Source organism: Panthera uncia, chromosome X (genome assembly GCF_023721935.1).
Source record: "Panthera uncia isolate 11264 chromosome X, Puncia_PCG_1.0, whole genome shotgun sequence".
Taxonomy (NCBI): Eukaryota; Metazoa; Chordata; class Mammalia; order Carnivora; family Felidae; genus Panthera; species Panthera uncia.
In genome coordinates this window covers 90,143,674-90,165,571 of record NC_064817.1, presented here as the reverse complement: position 1 = coordinate 90,165,571, position 21,898 = coordinate 90,143,674, and the positions used below count along the sequence as shown (strand labels likewise).

General features: G+C 41.6%; 1 protein-coding gene across 4 annotated transcripts in view; it reads left to right on the top strand.

The window, feature by feature from the left end:
- Positions 1 to 10,717: 10,717 nt before the first annotated feature.
- The window catches only part of IL13RA2 (interleukin 13 receptor subunit alpha 2), a 39,268-nt gene continuing 28,087 nt past the window's right edge, over positions 10,718 to 21,898 (top strand). For 2 of the 4 annotated variants that reach the window (XM_049644213.1, XM_049644211.1), the window contains exon 1: positions 10,745 to 10,916. The gene's annotated coding sequence lies outside the window, so the exon portion shown is untranslated. Of the gene's footprint in view, positions 10,917 to 12,779; positions 12,930 to 21,898 lie in introns of those variants that run through there. The other 2 variants (XM_049644217.1, XM_049644212.1) reach the window with 2 other exon arrangements.

Here is a 21,898-nt window from a genome sequence, read left to right as displayed (position 1 = left end):
TGGCACGAATTCACATTGCAACCAACAGTGCATGAGCATTCCTTTTCCTCCACATCCTTGCCAATTCTTGATATTTCCTGTCTTTTTGGTTTTGAGCATTCTTTCAAGTATGAGGTGATATCTCATTTGTGGTTTTGATTTGTATTTCCTTAACGATGAGTGGTGTTGAGCATTTTTTCATGTGTGTGTCAGACCTCTGTATGTCCTCTTTGGAAAAGTGTCTATTCAGGTATTCTGCCCATTTTAATTGAATTATTTGTTTGGGGGTGGGTGTTGAGTTGTGTAAGTTCTTTATATATTTTGGATATTAGCCCCTTGTCAGATATGAACGGTTGGGACTACAGCAAAATAAAAACCTTTTGCACAGCAAGGGAAACCATCGACAAAACAAAGAGCCTACTGAACAACAAAAAAATATTTTCAATAGCTCAATGAGGTACCATTGATATACAAAGAACTGCGCACATGAAATGTGTACACTTTGCTGAGTTTGGGGGATTTTTTAAAGGTGTCATTTGAGTACTGAAATTATGCGTCTTTAAACAGCTTCGTCTTCAGAGAAGTATTCAGTTATTGTCTTCTAGTTGTCACGTGAGCACATTTTTAAATTGGTCTTCAAATGCCTTTGAAAAGGAATGAAGTGTGTTGTCTAGAAGTAAGAAAGTTTCATATTTTAACGTAGAGCCAGGCAATGAAATGTTCTAGAAAAGTAGAAGAGCTTTGGTAAGGATGAATTTTACAAAGTGAATAAAAGACTATGTGCTTTTCAGAATGTAGCGTTAGCCTTGCTGAAACTTTGACTATTGAAAACAGCCTAGAATTGGTTAAAAGAATGAGCCTCAATTAGTTCTGACAGGTTACCATGTAAGATAATGCGCTTTTGCAATTGAGGATGAAGGACAAAAAGGCGAAAACCAACAAACATGTGATTTAGTGATATTTGCTAATTGTCTCCATCAGTGCATGTTCATTTTTCTTTAGTGGCGTGGTAATTCTCTAGAATTCCTAATTTTTGAGTGTGAGAACTACCTATGCCTTAACCCGTTACACAACTCAAACAACTGATCACCAGGCAATCTCATTCAGTCTCAGGGATTTAAATACCATGTGTATACCATTAACTCTCCAATTTTGTCTTTAGTACTAAACTCTCCCCTAAGTTCCAGACTCGGGTATCCAACTGTCTGTTCTGTGTCTCGATTTGGAAGTTGAATGAGCAGCTCAAGCTCGTCATGTCCAAAACTGAATTCTTTATTCCCATGCCATTCCTCCTTTCACAATATATTTAGAATATGGCACTTCTCACCGTCATAGCACATGCTGCCACCATCTCTTGGCTAATTAATTGCAAGAGCTTCCCAAGTCAGCTCCCTGCTACCTTTTTGTACTCATGCATTTGATTATTTACCCAGCCAGAGTTATCTTTAAAACATAACGAATTGTATACATTTCCCTGGTCAAAACCTTCCAGGGGCTCCCTGTCCCACTCAGATCAAAAGCCATAGTCTCAAGTGGCCTTCGAGGCACACAAACTGTCCCCTTTACCTCTCTGACCTCTCCTCCAACTTTCTTCCTTGCACACTGTGCTCCAGCAACACAGGGCTCCTAGCAACAACCCACCAGTCACAGCCCCTCTTCAGGGCCATTGCACGAACTGTTCTGTCTGCCTGAAACGCTCTCAGTTGTGTTCATGACCCCCCCCATCCTTTTCTTCAGGTTCTTCCTGTAGAGGACGTCCTAATCTTCCTGTCTAAAAGGGCGTCTTTCCCTCACTTTACCCCTCACTATCTAGCATCCTACCCTGCTTGTTTAAACGGCTTCTATCATTATCTAACATATTTTGGCTTGTTTATTTGTCTGTGATCTCTCTCCATTACCGGGATGGCAGTTCAATGAGGGCAGGGATTTGTTCACTCATTGCTGTGTCCCCATTACTTAGCACAAACTCAATAACCATTTGTTGGATAAATAACTGGCTGACTGACTCCATGAGTAACCTAGGGAAAAAGTAGGTCATCGTCTGAGGAAAGAAAGAAAACGTTTTTTCGAAGATATCCTCCCAATCTATAAAATCACTCACAAAATCATCTCAGTATTAGTGTAGAAGATCCAGCTGTTCTGTTTTTAGGCAAGATGACCCCTTTAAAGTCACATGTTAATATGCGGTGAATACGACCCATAAAATCTGTGGTTTTCTTCTTCATTAAATATAAAGAATAATAGATGAGATGGCTTGGAAACCCTGTTTACTACTCTGCTTAAGCATTTTAAAACCCATCTGCCTGCCACTAACAGAGTGACAACTTGAGAAAATTAATACATGTTGTTGATCTTTATTTTTCCTGAAAGTATGATGTGCCCTGGCTGTTAGGAATTTTCTGCTGGTTGTCTGGTCTCCAGCTGGGACTTAACTTCCTAATTTTATTAAGCCTCAATCTGAGGACACACATGTGTACACCCTGGTTTCCTGCTAAAAGTTCATTAACAAGTTTATTATGTGTTTGTTCCCGTCTCAGCATTGTCAGGAGACAAGTCGGGAAAGATCATGATGTTACGGTAAAATTCTATATGATTGTTTCTCTGGATTCTTTTGATTGAAGAACTGTTTATTTTATTATACATTTGCATGTTAAAGGGGATAAATGGGGAGAGTTGTTTTGTAACTTGTATTCTTGGGAAAAAATTTAGGTAGAAAAGACTCCTATTTGGAGAATAGCCTAGTCTGTTCTAAGGGATTTATAGAAGAAAGGCTTTTATCATATTTCATTAATTGTTTTCAAAGGATTCAAGTAAATTGAAGAGTGTTTAACACTAAAGAACAATGTAGATGAGAAAACTGACTCTTATATAGGCTTATAAATGACCTTGATTAGATCATCTCTTCATTCAGGTCCTTGGTTTTCTTGGCTATAACAAGAGGGTGTTAGACTAGAGGTTTTTTTTTTTTTTAATTTTTAATGATTATTTACTTATTAACACTTATTTATTTTGAGAGACACAGAGCACAAGCAGGTGAGGGGCAGAGAGAGAGAGAGAGAGAGACGTACAGAATCCAAAGCAGGCTCCAAGCTCTGAACACAGAGCCCAATGCGGAGCTCGAACCCACGAACCGTGAGATCATGGCCGGTTACCCGACTGAGCCACCCAGGTGCCCCTAATGATTATTTATTTTTGAGAGAGAAAGAGTGTGCACACTTGCGCATGAGCAGGGGAGGGGCAGAGAGAGAGAGGGGCAGAGGATCCAAAGCAGTTTCCTCTGTTGGATCCAAATTGGGCTCCGTGCTGACAACAGAGAGCCCGATGCGGGGCTCGAACTCACAAACCCTGAGATCATGACCTGAGCTAAAGTTGGTCATTTAACCAACTGAGTCACCCAGCTGCCTCTAGACTAGAGTTTTTAGATTTATTTCAGCATTACTAGTTTCAATTTCTGTGAACATATGGATCTCAGAGAACAGGAATATCCACTGTCATGATATGATCAATAAATATGTTAGTTTGATAGTTGTTGAATCTGCATAATGGGTACATTTTTATTTCATTTAACTATTTCTACTTTTATATAGGGTTTTTTTTTAATGTTTACTTATTTATTTTGAGAGAAAGGGAGCGCAGGGGAGGGGCAGAGAGAGAGGATTGAAGAGACAGAGAGAATCCTAAGCAGGCTCTGCTCTGTCAGCACAGAGCCCCATGTGAGGCTCAAAACCACAAACCGTGGGATCATGACCTGAGCCTAAACCAAGCGTCGGACGCTTAACCGACTGAGCCGCCCAGGCGTCCCTATGTGGTTTTGCATATTCTTACACAATAGTGAACTTAGAGATATGATTGATTAACAAAATGTTTGATAACAGATACTACATTCAAACGGGCCTTGTGAAGTCTATTTTCTGGCAGTGCCATTTTCTTCCATTGTTCTCTGAAATATTTACACAAAATAGCAGACCCTCCTGTGATCATTCCAAGGCAGCTTTTTCAGTTTTTAGATAACTGTGCCAAGGTTCAGACCAGATCAAAAAATTTCCCCAGGAACATATTTTCAAGGTAAGCGTTTTTTACAAGCATGATATAATTTATATTGATTTGGCTCTCATAACATGTAATTTAGATTAGCTTAATTATCTGTAACTCATTCTTGAAAAAACCCACGCTGATTTTTTCCCCTTGCCGCCCTACACATTACCAGGCCATTTCTGGAGGATCTGGTAGATCACGTTGTAGCTAAGAAAGTGTCTTTTTTTTTTTTTTTTAATGTTTATTTATTTTTGAGACAGAGAGAGACAGAGCATGAACGGGGGAGGGTCAGAGAGAGAGGGAGACACAGAATCTGAAACGGGCTCCAGGCTCTGAGCTGTCAGCACAGAGCTCGACGCGGGGCTCGAACTCACAGACCGTGAGATCATGACCTGAGCCAAAGTCGGACACTTAACCAACTGAGCCACCCAGGCGCCCCGAAAGTGTCTTTTAATGTTAAGCGATCCTGGGTTAAAATCCCTATTTCAGCTGTTTCCTAAACGGGAGATCTTAAGAAAGGTTTTGTTTCTTTGTTTGTTTGTTTTTACTTTTTTGAACCTCAGCTATCATTTCTATAAAATGAGAATATCAGTGGTAGCATATACATAATGGGGTCATCATGCTGACTAAAAAACATGGGTCATCATGAAACATACAGCCCGACAAATGTAAACCAACGGTATCAGCTTGTTCTGTCATTATCAGTTTGGTCATTTAGTTCTCTGCGTTATTAGAATAAAAGTTATATGTGGAGGAATTAAAAAAAAAAACAAGGGAGGAAATATGGCTGTTTTGGTTACCTTTGCTAGTAGCATTCAATACGTGTTTATTGAATATATGCTGTATTCTAGGAACTAGCTTTATAGAGGCAAGTAAAGCACACTTCCTACTCTGAAGGAAATTACATCCTAAGGAGAGAAACAGACATGTGAGAGCTTAGAGTCAGGGCCAAACTTAAAGGCGTGACAGAGTGGACAAATACTAAGTATGCTGTGCTAAGATTCAGAGGGAAGTAAAAATAAACCAAAACCCAAACCCAAAACCTCTGGCCTGTCACGGGGTCTGAAACACCCTTAGGATATTTTCCCTTTGGACTTTACACATTCTTGGGTTTTCGGATTCCGTGTGCAAATGGCTTTGGGAAGAATAACACATTGATATCACTTGCACTTTTGTTTTTAAAATTTTTAAGTTTATTTATTTATTTCAAGAGAGATAGAGATAATGAGCAGGGGAGGGGCACACTGTCAGTGCGGAACCCGATGCTGGCCTTGAACTCACGAACCTTGAGATCATGACCTGAGCGGAAACCAAGAGTGGGAGGCTCGGCCGACCGAGCCACCCAGGCGCCCCTCACTTGCACTTTAATGAAGATTTATTTCTATATTATTTCAGATACAAGGTAAGTTGCTACAGGCAAGAGACCTCAAAATATTATGGCTCAAGCGACAGACCAAAGGAGGTCAGGCAGCACCGCTGCGGGTAATCGAAGGCCCAGGATCCTTCTACCTTGTTGCTTTGCCGTCTCCTAGTATGTTGACTTTGTGTGGTGACATACGGTTGAATGAAGGGAGAGAAGGAAGAGGGCAAGAGGTTTTCTTGTCAAACCGTGAGCCACAGGTTGCACATATGACCGCTGCTTGCATATCATCGTCCACATTTCTGTCAGATCTTCCTACAAAACCGCAAAGGAGTCTGGGACATACAGTCTTTGATGGGGAGGCTGTGTCCACAGCTAAAACTCAGGAGTGTCAGTTACTAAAAGGAAGGGTAGGAGAATGGATAGTGAGAAAAATTTGCAATCTCGGCCACAGTGTATGACACGATTTTATCTTGATAAAGTTTCCTGAAATGCCCAGGCCTTTCCAAATAGGTGGGCTATTTGGTGCATAAAGAAACAGTTATAAAGAAGGTTGACTTGTCTGGGGTGTTTTCTGATATCAAGCAATTATCCAGTCTCAGATTCTCTGACACCAGCTGGTATCCTACCATTCAATTCACTTCTGACATTATACATGTAATTAGATTACACAACTATACTACATTATACACGGAGTTAGCAAAGACCCCATAGGATAAGGGCCCAGTCCCACAAGACTGTCCCCACCTCAGATGCCAATGGAAAGTCTTAGTGCTTCTGATTAAGCAGTTATAAGTTCAGGGGTTCTCGTGACCCCTCTCCCGTTTGATAATTCACGAGAGCAATTCACAGAACTCAGGAAAATACTCTACTTACTATTACAGGTTTATTATAAGGAATACAACTCAGGTGCAACCAAATGGAAAAGATGCTTAGGGCAAGTGGTGTGTGTGTGTGTGTGTGTGTGTGTGTGTGTGTGTGTGTGTAGGGGTGATGCATCTTGAGTAGCTTCCATTCTCTCTCCAGGCATGTCCCCTTCCTAGGACCTCCCTGTGTTGTTCAACCTGGAAGGCCTGTGCACCTGGTCGTTTAAGGGTTTTTACGGAAGCTTCATAACTAAGGCATGGACTTGGGTGCCCGGTCTACCTAGATTTTATTTCTCTCGAAGTTTTGACTTCTGGAAAGTAACGTAAGCAATTGAAACTTGAATGATAGCCATTTGCAAAGCTGAAATGGTATCTTCTTAGCTACCTCAGGGGGATAAATGGATAAAATTAAATAATACGTATGTTGCTGCTCGAGAGGCAAGGGATAGCGCTTGCCTACCTTAGGTCCATCCTAGCTGATTACATTCATTTGCCATTGGTGATTGAACTCAACTTCCAGCTCCTCTCCCCTTCCAGAACATTGGGAGGGGGGTGGGACTGAGAGTTCCAACCCTGTAGTCACATGGTTGATGCCTCTGGCAACTGACCCTCAAGCTGAAGCTATCTGGGGACTCAGCATAAACTCAGGTAGAGTGGAAAGGGGCTCATTATGAATCCAAAAGACACTTCTGTCACTCAGGAATTTCTAAGGGTTTTAGGAGCTCAGTGCCAGGAACTGGAGACAAAGACCAAATATTTTTTTTATTATACCACAATTTGACATCAGGAGCAAGAGTGACCCCCCCCTCCCAAACCATTTACACCTGACGATACCCTTTTCATCACAAAGCGGGTAGAATGAGTTGTTCTCTGAGCTCCGTTAGATGCCAGTGATTGTCGATTCTGTCATAGTATACTGTTCTTATCACACTGTACTGTAATTATCCAGTAGTTTCTAGCTTCTCTAGCCCCAACTAGCGTTGAGCTACCTGTGACAGTGTCTGACTCACCTTTGTACCCCGAGCATCTAACACAGTGCTTGGCACATTGCTGTGCTGTAAACTGTAGCGTGAATGTGAGTGAAGGGAAGGCAGTCTAACACTGCTGACCTCTGTGTTGAAGCCTGTTTGGAGTTAATCCGGGGACTGGACCATGATGTTGTTAACTGTATTTCTCAGCTCACGTGGATTTCCTGAGAATCTTGGCTCTGGTATTCTGCCGTTCAATCTATTGTAGTCTGGAGGGGAATTCAGAATTCATCAATTAGTTGGTTTCAGAATAAAGAGCCTGGAATGCAGGGAAAGCAGGCCGTCTAGATTCCTTCTGTCTCACAGAAGGTGTTCTTTATAAGACACTGCTTTTCTGTATAATATGCCAAGTCTAACAAATAACTTTTCAGGTCAGTCTTCTGGGGGTGTTACGAGGAAAAAGAAAGCTCTCAGAACATTGTGAGTTTGACATTTGCCTGAACGTTTAAAAACTATTCTCAAATCCAGTAATTTTGTTAAGAACCCTGTGTATGTGTGTGTGTGTGTGTGTGTGTGTGTGTACGTGTCCATACACACACAATAGTCAGTGGTTACTTTATTTTTATTGTGTGATATTTATTTTATTTGTTTTTGCTTATTTAATGTATTCTAAACTTCCAAAGGAAATAACACTTTGGGGCATTAAATACTGACTCTGCTGATTGCTTGGTTTGAACGGCAGGTCAGGAATACCCGTTTTCCTGTTTTGATGGCCAACAGAATAGGAGTTATTATAGCTTTGCGCGGTGAAAGAGATATGATGATCCCGGCCAGCCAACTAGTTCGGCTACTGAGGAACCAGAGAGAATCCTAGCAGCCATATGACTGTGTGTATTTCTCTTGAATTTTTGACTTCTAGAAAGTAGCAACCTATTGCAACTTGGGTGGTGTTTGTTTGTAAAACTGAAATAGTATCTACTTGGCCATCTCAGAGGGACAATGGAGAAAATAAAGTAATACTCATGTTCTTGCTGGGAAGGCCGGGGAGAGCACTTTCGTACCCTAGGCCTGTCCTAGCTTCACTTCATGGTATCAGCCTAGGAAGCCTCAGTTCGGACACTAGCCTTGGCCCAGTGAAAACCATTCTTTTTTAGCAGGTAGAAGTCGGAAAATAGCCTAGTGGGTGCTATGCCTCTGGAATTGATTTGGGCCCTTGGGAAACTGTAAGCATCAGGCTTTAGCTTTTGTTTCTTACCCCACCATCTGCTGTGGGCTGTTTAATTGGACTTTGGCTCCCATCTGGAAGCTTAATGCTCTGTGTCTCTGCTGAAATTCGAGCCCAGGCCTAAATCTTTTTGCCTGGTTTCTGTTGGCCCCCTTCCAGAACTGACTGGCCTGCATCACATGTTGGTTTATACTCTCTCTTGATTTTGGACTAACTTCCAGCTAGGGAGGGACTGCTCCAGTTAGGCTTATCCAGCCTCCTTTCTCTGCACCGATGAGGTTTATTCCCCAGTTCTCTTGTTTAGCAGTTGCAACATGCCTTGCATCTGGGGTAGAGTAATGAGTGCTAAGATACAAGCACACAATCATCGTTGGCAACTTCTATTGATGTCACTAGAGAGCCATCAAATAGGACTTTTAGTATATTAAAATAAATTGTCTTTGTAATGTCTTTCTCTTCACACCAAGAAGCAAAGTTTAGCCTAGGCTTTCACTGATTAAGCTATAAAATCAGAGTAGAAGTTCATATCTAATGAAATGTAACGGCTGAGGCATGGTGCATGATTGTTTCCGACTGTAGTTTATTTTATTTATTTATTTTTTAAATGTCCAACTGGGGCACCTGGGTGGCTCAATCGGTTGAGCGTCCGACTCTTGGGTTCAGCCCAGGTCATAATCTTGCGGCTCCTGGGTTCGAGCCCCCCAGCTCTATGCTGACAATGCAAAACCTGTTTGGCATTCTCTCTCTGCCTCTCTCTCTCTGCCCTCCCCAACTGGTGCTGTCTCTGTGTCTTTCAGAGTAAATAAACCTAAAAAAATTTTTTCCAACTGTATTTTGTTAACTATATTTAGCTTATGGTTTGCATGTCTATAAATAAATATACCGTATCATTCCAAGATATGATTATACTTGTATTTCTTGGAATTGTACCTCTCCATTAAAACTATATAGTATAATGAAATGTTTGCAAGGACCAGAAGATTTGGGGAAAACAGGAAGCTTGAGGAAAACTTCATGGAGAGTTTTTTGAATAGAAGATGATAAATAAGTTAATTGGAATTGCAATCACAGGAAAAGGAAAGAAGATTTTGAATCATGGTCTTTTTCCTACCATCGTGTCAGCAAATTCTGATTATAAGGTTCCTCATGTAGGCCTAATAAATAATTTCTAAAAATATGATTGTGAAAGAGACAAACTAGCTGTATTCTGAAACAAGGCTCAATTTCTTCCCACCTTCCAATTTCAATTTAGGGTGAAGCATTAACTATGCAGTGAATAATAATAAAAAAAAAAATCTTCGAGTAAAACATAAAGTTAGTAATGGAAGGAAGGCTGTATCCATGGTCTTAATTCAGACCCCTTGACTTTTATTTGTTTGTTCGCATATTTAGGGTAAAGTATATCTTTGGTAACAGAGAGACTGTATCAGGTCTGAACCTGTGTTCCAAACCAAGGAAGACACTTTTTTTTTTTTTTTTTTTTTTAACCAGTGTAATATCAGGTGATATACGGACTGGATTCAGTCTCAATTTACTTGTATTTTGGAATAAATGCCTGGTATCCTGTCATATGGTTTAGAAAAGAATCAAAACTGTTCCAGCTTCTTATGGCTTTGCATGGTTCCCGGACATGGAAATTACTCCGTGGAGACTTGAAGGTCGAGGGGCAATTTGGTGGCGATCTGAGTTTTTTTACTTAATTTTATCTGGGCTGAAAGAAAATCCTGTTTGGTTATGTAAGGAAATGTTTGATAAGCTTTCAATGGGAAACACCCATATACATGAGGATGACTGAATTTTAATGCCAGCACCAAGGATGTCAGACCTCATTTGCTCTAACTGCTGATTTTACATTTAAGGCAGTTTTTGCTTGCATTTGAAGGTTAGACTAGATGACTTCTGAGGTTCCATTTAATAAATTGTTTGAAATTGAGACCTAAGGAATTTAAGGAAATTGCCCAGGGTCACCTAGCTGATTGTGGGAGGGAGAGAGCCTAGAGTAGGAAACAGGTTTCCAGATTCTTTGTCCGTTTATGACTCTTTTCATGCTTGAGGTATTTGAAACTCAAAACGGTGAAGTACTTTGGATAGTATACGCTGAGGAAACAGCATAGACCTGGCAGTCGCATAATTACCTTTGCATTATCTTTTAATTCCCAATGTGGTGAGTCACATAGTAAAATAACATTGGCATCCTGAAATGCCATAGCAGGAACTAATTAAAAAGGGGGAAAAAATCACTCTGATGAATTTCGTGATTTCCTCTGAATCTTTTGACACATGTAACCTTGAATGCTGATCTGCTTTGAATGCAAATTTTCTCATGACAGTACATTTGGTAGATAAACCAGAGCTCCTCCTACATAAAGACTTCAGTTCTAAGGTCATTTAAAATCCATTAAGCTAAGAAGCTATTCATTGAGACAGATTTCAGTGGTGTTTCAGAAGAATGTGATTGTAACTGGACACATTATTCATTCACAGTAAGTCTGGAACTTAAGTTTGGGAGAGGGTGTGTGGGGATGAGAGGTAACTTATTTTAACTAATTAGTTCTTTTTAAATAAATAAATAATTTTTAAATAAAAAAACTGGGCTCATAAATCTTTTCATGGCAAAAATAATTTGACTTGATATATATTAATTTGAGGAAATGCTGCATTTCTTCGCATGAAGCAAATAGGTGCCGGATAATCAGTATGAATAACATTTTTGCTTTTAATTAATTTGTAGTTATTTTCTTATTGTTCTTTATCTCCTATAAAAATCATATTGCCTGTAAGCAAACCTGGTCCTTTGGAAATGGTAAGGATAATTGCATGTAGAGTTAAGAGGTTTTCTGAAATTATTATTTATGTGTTTTTTTTCCTTATAGATGAGAATTCACTACTTTGCAGCAACTTTTCTCTCTTGAGCTCAGAAATAACCACAGAGCTCCTCTAAAAGGAACGACTTAGTATATTTTTATATGATGTTTTGATTTAATTTATGGAACATGTGTATCCTCTATATGTGATGTTTTCATTTATTTGGATATTATGGTTACATACGTACAATTATGAAAATATAAATTCCAATTTTCACTGCTTTTGTTCTGAAATGAACTAACATCTTATACATTTGATCCTTGTTTTCTTCTGAAAAAATAGTTAACAAGTAAATCTGACCATCACTTTTGCACACTGCACTCTCTTTGGATATCTCCAGATTCGTGTTCTTTGTTTAATATGTAAGAAGGTATATCAAACCAGGACATGAATACAGGAAATTTACCAGTTGTTTTTGATACAAATTTTATTAAAATATGAAATGTTTTAGAGAGTTTAAGACTTAAGCAAGCTGCATAGAATTATTATTGTTATTATTATTATTATTATGAACAGAGAATAATAAACTAAGGACTAAGAGCTTTTCATCTTAGTTTCTTTATCTGTGAAATGAGCCAAGTGCCTTGACTATGGCTAATGTAATGAAAGGGAATAGAAATGTTAAAAATGATCATTTAAACAATAGGGTTCAACAAAAGGAGCGGGGGTGGGGTGGGTTTGCTTGTTCCTTTTTCATGTGTTTTTCAGGGTGTCTTCAAGGAATTGCTGGGAGGTGGCTCCTGGATGTGGAAGAAGGGGAAGGCAACTAGTAACAATTGAGTCATTATGCCCACTATGATGCAGACATTTGCATGTACTATCTCATTTAATCATTTCCTAAACCTTATGGTGGCAAGTATCATTGCCTTCATTTGATAAGATAAGAAAATTGGGGCATAGAGAGCTCTGAAGTGTCTTGCCCAGATCTGTGTGGCTGCAGTCCCTGCTGTTCCCATTATTCCATGCTGTTTCTAGCGTCACTGCTGAAGCAATGCCGAGAAGATAAGCTCTTTGGAATTATGTCTTCCATTCTCGCTGTGTAATCAAGCCTTATGCTGGTGAGATGGATAGTGAACAGGGCTGTAGAATAGGTCAGCAAACGCCTATGGGGTATGATTTAGGAAACTGTCAACAGGTGCCAGCTCACAAATATTTTCCTCGTTGGCCTGTCTCCGTCCCTTCGCCTGAGATTTTACCGCCAAAGTCATTACTTTGGATGTGGAAGCGTTTTGTTTACTTGTTTTGTTTTTCTTTGCCAGTGGGGACGCTGGGGAGACTTTCAAATGCACATATCCCTAAGCAGGTTCACAGATTGAATCTTTTATCACTTAATACCTTAGCAGGCAGCATGGAATAGGAGAAAGAACTCAGATTTTGGAGCCAGGAAGACCTGCAACTGAATTCTGTTTCTGGCACATCCTCGCTGTTTAACTGGCACGTGATATTGCATCTTTCAGAGCCTCCCTTTCTTCTTGAGGAAAACAGAGATAATAATGCGTATGCATAGGCCTTTATTCCGGTAACCATAACATATGGAACATCGGGTATGGGCTGCCGCAATAGAGTGGGAAGAGCACTGGAACGGAAGTCAGGAGCCTTGGTGTTCTGCCATATCCGTTTCGTGTATTCAGGTAGATATTTACTGAGCATCTACTATGTGCCATGCACTGTGCTAGGCACTGAGGATACAGCATAAACCGTTTGAAGTCCCTGCCTCCTTAGAGCTTAAGTTCTAGTTCGTTGCTCACCCAACTGTACCCGCATCCCGGTCACGTAGCGCAAAATACATGTGACCCCTGACCTCTCACTGAGTTTACGGTCTAACGGAGTAGAAGTGAATCCACTTATCCCACAAATTAGTCCAAGGTTAAGACCATTATAAATCTTTAAAGGAAATGCAGTGCCTGTAAAGCACGTCACAGGGGCTTCATTTCAACGCCTCTGAGCAAGTGACATCTGAGCTGAAACGCGAAGAAGGAAGAGGTACTAAGCAGGTCATCCTTCTACGTGGTTTTACTCAGAGCCTTCGGGATTTCCCTCAGTTCTCTTACACCCTCTTTGGTGGCTACTGCAAACTTTATCCTCTGTCATTGAGCCTCCTACTCAGCTACGACATATTTATCCTCAGCAGGTAGGCTTGGCTCCCATTTCACGCAGAAAATAAACGCCATCAAGTGTGCCTGAACCTCTGATGCACCCACCCCACTGCCTTTTATAAACACAATCGATTTTTGTCTTCATCCCTGCTTTTGTCCTGTCTCAGAGCCCTCCGTCGGTCCAAATTCCGTCCTTCCACTTTTGTTTTATTTCTTTACTTTTTAATGCTTATTTATTTTTGACAGAGAGAGAGAGAGAGAGAGAGAGAGAGAGAGAGCATGAACGGGGGAGGGTCAGAGAGAGAGAGAGAGAGGGAGCCACAGAAGCCGAAACAGGCTCCAGGCTCCGAGCTGTCACCACACAGCCCGACGCGGGGCTCGAACTCACGGACCGCGAGATCGTGACCTGAGCCGAAGTCGAACGCTCAACCGACTTCGGGCCCCTCCGCTTTTGTTTTAGATTACATGCTGGCCTCTTGCTTTTTTCAAGGATTTCTTTATATAAGTATTCCCTTTCTCTTCTGTCTTTTAGTCTCTTCCTCTGTATGGGTTCTTTATTCAGTGAAGAAAGCAAGCTATCTTTTCTTAACCCTTCCCTGTATAACTAAGACCTATAGAACCTATACAACTAGGCTCCAATAAAAAGGGATTTATACATAAGACTGCCTTTACCAAAGTCACTAACTGCTTCTTATGTCCAAGTACAAGAGGCACATTGCCATTCTTATCTTACTAACCGCCCCCTCCCCCCCCACGCCATCCCTTTTGGCTTCGGAGCATTTGGCTTTTGAATACTTTTTTCCTTGAGATCTCCTACTTTACTAGACTTCCTCGATGCCACTTGCTGTCAGTCCCCTTTATTACCACCAGTATTAACTCCAGACTCTTTTAACATGGCTCAGAAAACATGCCTGTGTACCCCTTACGCTGCAGCCCAAACAAACCGCTCCTACAGGTCTGGATTCCTTAGCTTTCTCACTTCCCTCCTTTGGCTTAATCAATTTCCGTTGAGGAGGAGTCCCTCATATTCCCTACGCCGGCGAACACCTACTCCTTATCTATGAGATAGTTGAGGTACTACTTGCTGTAAGGACTATTACTTGACCGCTATGGAGCAGATTAGGCACCTGTCCTCGGTGCTTCTAGGTGCTTGCCTCTCAGAATGTACCACACCTTATTATAATCGAAGTTACTGCGAAATTCGTCTGCAATTTCAGTATGGAAGAAATTTCACATTTCTTTTTTTTTTCAATATATGAAATTTATTGTCAATTTGGTTTCCATACAACACCCAGTGCTCATCCCAACAGGTGCCCTCCTCGATGCCCATCACCCACTTTCCCCTCCCTCCCACCCCCCATCAACCCTCAGTTTGTTCTCAGTTTTTAAGAGTCTCTTATGCTTTGGCTCTCTTCCACTCTAACCTCTTTTTTTTTTTTTTTTCCTTCCCTTCCCCCATGGGTTTCTGTTAAGTTTCTCAGGATCCACATAAGAGTGAAACCATATGGTATCTGTCTTTCTCTGTATGGCTTATTTCACTTAGCATAACACTCTCCAGTTCCATCCACGTTGCTACAAAGGGCCATATTTCATTCTTTCTCATTGCCACGTAGTACTCCATTGTGTACATAAACCACAATGTCTTTATCCATTCATCAGTTGATGGACATTTAGGTTCTTTCCATAATTTGGCTATTGTTGAGAGTACTGCTATAAACATTGGGGTACAAGTGCCCCTATGCATCAGCACTCCTGTATCCCTTGAGTAAATTCCTAGCAGTGCTACTGCTGGGTCATAGGGTAGGTCTATTTTTAATTTTTTGAGGAAGCTCCACACTGTTTTCCAGAACGGCTGCACCAGTTTGCATTCCCACCAACAGTGCAAGAGGGTTCCCGTTTCTCCACATCCTCGCCAGCATCTATAGTCTCCTGATTTGTTCATTTTAGCCACTCTGACCGGCATAAGGTGGCTATTGTTGAGAGTGCTGCTATTTCAAAGTGTTCTTTAGGCTGCCTTGTATTCAGCATTCTGCCGGGAAAGTAAGATATGCAATTCCAGTTAATATTTGAGCATCCTACTGGGTGACACAAATATTCTGAGGTCTTAGGCCACACCGAAGAGTAGGGAGGCCCTTTTGGTCGTTGATCTTTACTTCTCTGTCAACTCTCTGATATACCATTTTGTCTCCACCAGGGATGGCCCTTTTACGTTTGCTGCTGCTACTGCTTCTAGACAAAGCTTGGGGGACTGGGTCATTGCTGAGATTAGGTCCCCTGGGTCTAGGGCCCAGCCCACTCATTAAAATACCTCTGAACTTTTGCCCCTTCCTAGGCTGCTACCATCCAATGTTGAGCTGTTCCCCCTGCTACTTCTAACCCCTGCCACACCCCTGACTTACTTTTGTCTAAAGTATATGTCCCTTTCCCTCCTGAATGCCCTAAAAGGAAGTTCATCTGTCTTCTTGAGACCTGCATCCGTGCTCCTAAGCATAACCTCTCCCTTGAGCTTGGGTTTTGGCAATACAAAAGCTAGGAAGGTAAGTCTGTGCACAACTTCTGCTTTTAGTCTTGGCAATAGGGGAGGAGGGATCCCCTTAAGGAAGGGAAGAAGAGTAAAAAAGCCTGGTTATCTCCTTGAAATGGGAGAGAGAAGCAAAAAAAAAAAAAAACAAACTTTGAGCAAAACACAGACAGTTACACTTGTCTGTTTCTTTTTCTTTTTCTTTTCTGTCTTTCCTTTTTTTAAAAAATATTTTTAAATATTTATTTATTTTTGAGAGAGAAAGACAGAGCACGAGCAGGGAGAGGCAGAGAGAGGGAGACAGGATCTGAAGCAGGCCCCAGGCTCAGAGCTGTCAGCACAGAGCCTGATGCGGGGCTTGAACTCACAGACCACAAGGTTATGACCTGAGCTGAAGTCAGACACTCAACCGGCTGAGCCACCCAGGCGCCCCTATTTTTATTTTTTAATTCTTTTAATGTTTACTTATTTATATAGGAGACAGAGAGAGTGCAAGAGAGCAAGAGAGCATGCACAAGCAGGGGAAGAGCAGAGAGACAGGGAGACACAGAATCCAAAGTAGGCTCCAGGCTCTGAGCCGTCAGCACAGAGCCCAACGCGGGGATTGAACTCATGAACCGTGAGATCCTGACCCGAGACCAAGTCAGACGCTTAAGCGGCTGAGCCACCCAGGCGTCCTTCTACTTGTCTGTTTATGAGTCTCTTCCCGTCATTAAATTGCAAGTGCCTTTGCAGAATTTCATTTCCTAATATTTCAGTAAAGAGTGTAGATGTAACTCACAGTCTAGTCTAGGAGAAGGAGTACTCAGAAAGCATACAGAGGGAAGTGCTGCTATCTGAGTTAAATCTCAGTGACGAGGAGGAATCCGTGAGTAGGCTGCATAAAGCAGTATTGGTATCAGGGGACCTGCATGGACGAAAGTTTAGAGATAAGACAAGACCCTACTTTTTAAGATCTACATGCAGGAAATGACAAAGTGCTGGTAAGGTCCAGATAATGGAAAATGTTGATTGCCATGCTAAAGAATTGATACTTCGTTTTATGACAGGCAGTACAACATAGAGGTTGGGGCACAAATTCTGGAATGACTCTTGCCTGGCTTTGAATCTGGCTCCATCACTTATCAGCTATGAGATCCTGTGATAATCATTTACCTTCTCTGGACCTCGGTTGCCTTATTGTTTATTGATAAAAAGGGATGACATCAGGACCTATTTCATATTGCTGTGGTGAGGACTAAGTGAATTAATACAGTGAAAAGCTTTCAAAAGCACTGGCACACTGTGAGTCCGTTGAATTGTGAGCTATTATTATAAATTATTGTCTAGGACAACGGGAAGCTAGTGAAGGAGTTTAAATGGACATATTTGTGTTCTGAAAAGGTCACACTGACTACTGCATGGAAAATGACACGAATCTGTCTTGTTAGAAGATGGAAATACATCAGGAGATGTTAAGGGCTAGGATGAGTCGTGGGAATGAAGATGGAGTGATATGGATGGACCCCCAAGGTATTTAGGGAATGGAATCTTTAGGATATTGTGTGTGTGCGTGTACGAAATGGTGGTTGACGATAAATGAGAAAAAGGAATTTGGAATGACTCCTATGTTTCTATTTAGGACACTGCTCAGGAAGTCATGCTACCATTTGGTACTAGAAATAGAGGAAAGGAAAGAGATGATAAGTTACATTAATGCTTTGAGTATTCCTAGTCCCCATGTGTATTCATGTTCTTTGAAACAGAGAAAAGTGAATTACGTTGTCCATCGGTGTTTTGAAATCATCTATGGAAGGATTATCTGGATATTTTAAGATAATCTGCATAAGTGGGATTCATCACTGTTCCAGGGAAGATATACTTTCTTCTGCTGTTCTTTGATAAGTGCTAGTTTGTTACTTACATAGCTCAAAAACATTATTTCTTTATTTTTTTTTTTTTAGAGAGAGGCGCGCATGTGCAAGTTGGGGAGGGGCAGAGGGGGGTAGAGAATGTTAAGTAGGCTTCACGCTCGGGGTGGAGCCCGACGTGGGGCCCGATCTCACAACCGTGAGATCATGACCTGAGCCGAAATCAAGAGTTGGACACTTAACCAACTGCCCCTCAAGAATATTATTGAGAAGAATCCTTTGGTGACCGAAGATGCTAAAGTATCAAGGTCCCATGATAGAGCACTGGTAAGTGTATTTTGGATCAGGAGTCTGTCAGCTTTCCCAAACAAAAGTCTTAAAGCCATAGCGGTCCATTCATTCATTCATTCACCAAACACTTGTTGCCTGCTCTGTGATAGGCCTTGTGTTAATATAAAAGCAGAAGCAGTTCCTCCCGTCATGGGCCTCACAGTTGACCATGAGTGATAGAGAGATGAATATTCCAGGCAGATATGGTGAGAGTGGTGAGAAGTAGTCAGATGCCACAGTATTTAGGACCTTGAGGACCAAGTAAACAACTTTTATCTTTATCCCAAGATAACGAGGAAGCCCTGAAGAATTTTTAGCAGGAGAGTTGCATAGTCAGATTTGCACTTAGAAAACAGAAGAAAGGGAGTGTGGAAATAGAGCAGGGCCAGAGTAAATTCGAGGAGATGTATTAAGAAGCCATTGTAGGGGCTCCTGGCTGACTTAGTCTGTAAAAGCATGAGACTCTTGATCTTGGGGTCATGAGTTCAAGCCCCATGTTGGGCCTAGAAATTACTTTAAGAAATGTTTGTTAGTGTCCATAGGTGATAGTTAAAAGTTGAATATAGATTTTTTTTTTTTAAAGAAGCTATTGTAACAGTCCAGGCAAATTATGATGGTGATTTGGACTAGCCTGGGAGGGATATGGATGGGTATGAGGAGTTTCAAGGGAGGTTTGAAAAATGGATTGAATCCGATTGCAGATTGGACATAGGAGATACAGTATCAGGTGTTTAGGGTGACTGTTTCTTTGGTTTCTGGCTTGTACTGTTAAATGGACGTCACTGCCAACTAGCTATTTCGGATGAGAGATAAATGTCTGAAAGCCATTGTCGTATTGATGGTAATGGAAGATGTGGAAATAGATAGTAGATAAAATCACCCAGAGAGAACGCATTGTCAGAAGAAATGAGGGCCTCAAAGAACTCTGACGTGAAATATTAGGATAAGTGAAGGATAAGCCTAAAAAAGAACTGAAAAGTGTAGTCCGAGAGATGGAAGGGACACTAGAATGCTCTTGTCAGAAAAGCCAAGGGAGTAGTGTTTCAGGGATGGTGATAAACAGGTGAATGCCACCAAGAGAGAAAGAAGATTGGAATAAAAAGTATTGATTGGATTCAGTAACCAGGAAGTCATTAGTTATTCTAGCGGGACCTGTTTTAAGAGAGTCATGGATTGGTGGTGGGACGGACGAAGAAACTAGAAGGAAACGGAATGATAAAGAGTGAGTGGGGGTGTGGAGAAAGTACCAAGTATAGACAACTCTTTCTAGAAATTTGGCTGTGAGGAAGGATTGGAGCAGTAGTAGCTGGAGGCAAATATGTGGGCAAGGTAGTTTATGTTTTTTAAGCTTAGGGAATAAAGAGCATGTTTGAATGCGAATGGGATGTATGTGACTGAGATGTATATCTGTACCTACATCTTATGTACGTTGACGATATTAAAGAGAGAAGGAAAGCATTGAATTGTAAGGTTCTGATAACGTGGGCAGGGTATGTGTTTTACCTTAGATGCGTAGGACATATACTTCGTTTATTATAGCAGGAGGGAAGGAAGAAAGGATGCGGGAAATGTGTGGAATCATGAAGATGACCGAGTTTGCGTCTGACAGCTTAATTTTGTTTTTAAAGAGACCAGGTCATATGCTGAGGTTGGAGGAGAAGGGATAAAAGAATGAAAGACAGGGGCGCCTGGGTGGCTCAGTCGGTTAAGCGTCCGACTTCGGCTCAGGTCACGATCTCGCGTTCCGTGAGTTCGAGCCCCGCGTCGGGCTCTGGGCTGATGGCTCAGAGCCTGGAGCCTGCTTCCGATTCTGTGTCTCCCTCTCCCTCTGACTCTCCCCCCTTTCATGCTGTCTCTCCCGTCTCAAAAATAAAAATAAACGTTAAAAAAATTAAAAAAAAAAAAAGAATGAAAGACATCAGAGGAAGGTTTTCATTGTTGTCAGTACTGGAGTAAAGTTGAACAGACACCCGTAATGGTGTTTTTGAGCGGTACTGTGGATTTATTTAAAATGGAATGTTAGGAATTTATCATGAAACTAATCTACTGTGGGACTTCTTCCATCAGCACCCACCTGCGCAGTGACAGGCACAGAGGAAACCTGAGAGTTGAATTCATTCGGATTTGGGATTTTGTTAGGAAGTTACGATAAAAAAGCAGAGAGGCAAGTTTAGTTTTGGGTGTGGAAGCTAATCTAGATCGCATAAAGAAAGGGAAAAAAGGGGGCGCCTGGGTGGCTCGGTCCGTTGAGGGCTCAGGTCATGATCTCACGGTCCATGAGTTCGAGCCCTGTGTTGGGCTGTGTGTGGACAGCTCAGAGCCTGGAGCTGCTTCGGATTCTGTGTCTCCCTCTCTCTCTGCCCCTCCCCCGCTCGCACTCTGTCTGTCTGTCTGTCTGTCTCTCTCTCTCTCAAAGATAGAGAAATAAACATTAAAAAAATTTAAAAAAAAGAAAGGAGAAGAGGGAAAATCTGACGGATGAATTTGGAAAAAAGCAGTCAAGTCTTTGCAAAGCAGAAAAATGATCAGAGTGGCAGTACTTAAAAACATAAGCTCAAAAGAAATGGAATTATGGGAAAATCATTTTATTTCTCTGGCCTCTATTTTCTCATTTATATATAAGCCATGGTAGAAGCCAAGTGTGTGTGTGTGTGTGTGTGTGTGTGTGTGTGTATGCGCGTGTGTAAATTTGTACACATATCTCATTGCCTTTTGGTAGTAAGTGTCGATAGAATCAAGTGGGCGTCGTTGCTCCCAAAGAGCATCCCACCCACTTCTAAGGAATGAAGTGGAATTGGGGGGTCGGAGGTATTAGTCATTCTAACTTTCCCTTGGATGCTCAGGCAAAGGAAGACAAAGCCACGTTTTAAAAGGCGTGATTCTATTACAGGTACTTTTTCTTTTCCCTAGGCACGTTTGGCTTTGCTCACCCAGCAGTGATTAATCTCTGATTGTGGAATCAGCCTTGTGCTTCGTCTAGCACTTTTGCAGGAAGAACAGCGCACGCTGTTGATAGAGCTGGTACTGATTTCTCGACAGGCCGCTTGAACTCCAGGGCATCTTGATAACAACCAAAGCGTGTGGGATGAACTGTCAATATCTGGAAAAGGGGAAGTTACATGTGATTAAAACTATGTGAGTACATCAGCAGAACCTCCAGAGGGCCTTGGAGAGTCCTCGACGACTTAGATCCTCTTGTGGATGACTCTGTGTGTGTGTGTGTGTGTGTGTGTGTGTTGGTGAAAAGTTTCTGCTGTGGCGTTTTGTGGCTGTAATATTTGCAAGTGGGGTGGTTCAGTATGTTCTCCCCTCCCCTGCCCAGAGTATCTGTTTGGAGGCTTCAAAGGAAGTGCAGCATAAGCTTAATTGTGACCCTTTACAGGAACGAGCTTCTGACTCAGGCTACGTAGAAAACGAGGGGTTGGACTGTAATAATGCAAACTTCTTTTATTTCTTGGAAATTTGTGCTTGAAGGGTTATGAACTTTTAAAGTATTTTAATACACAATGCTAAATACTTCTCTAGTTAGGTTATGGGTTTTGCTTAAATAAGAAAGTGGTTTATTTTGCTCTCACATGACTGTCTTGAGGTAGCTAATCCAAGGCTGCAGAAAGAATATGCAGCTTTACTGCATGAGGTCAAGAGCCCTGGGCTACTCTGAACTTGTTGTTCTGCCACACCTAGGGTGTTTCCCTCATCTACTTGTTCAAAGGTGGCTCACTGCCAAGACCATATTCTAAGCAGCAGAATGGGGAAAGGAGAAAAGGTCCGTTCTCGGGGGGGGGGGGGGGGGGGGGGGGGGG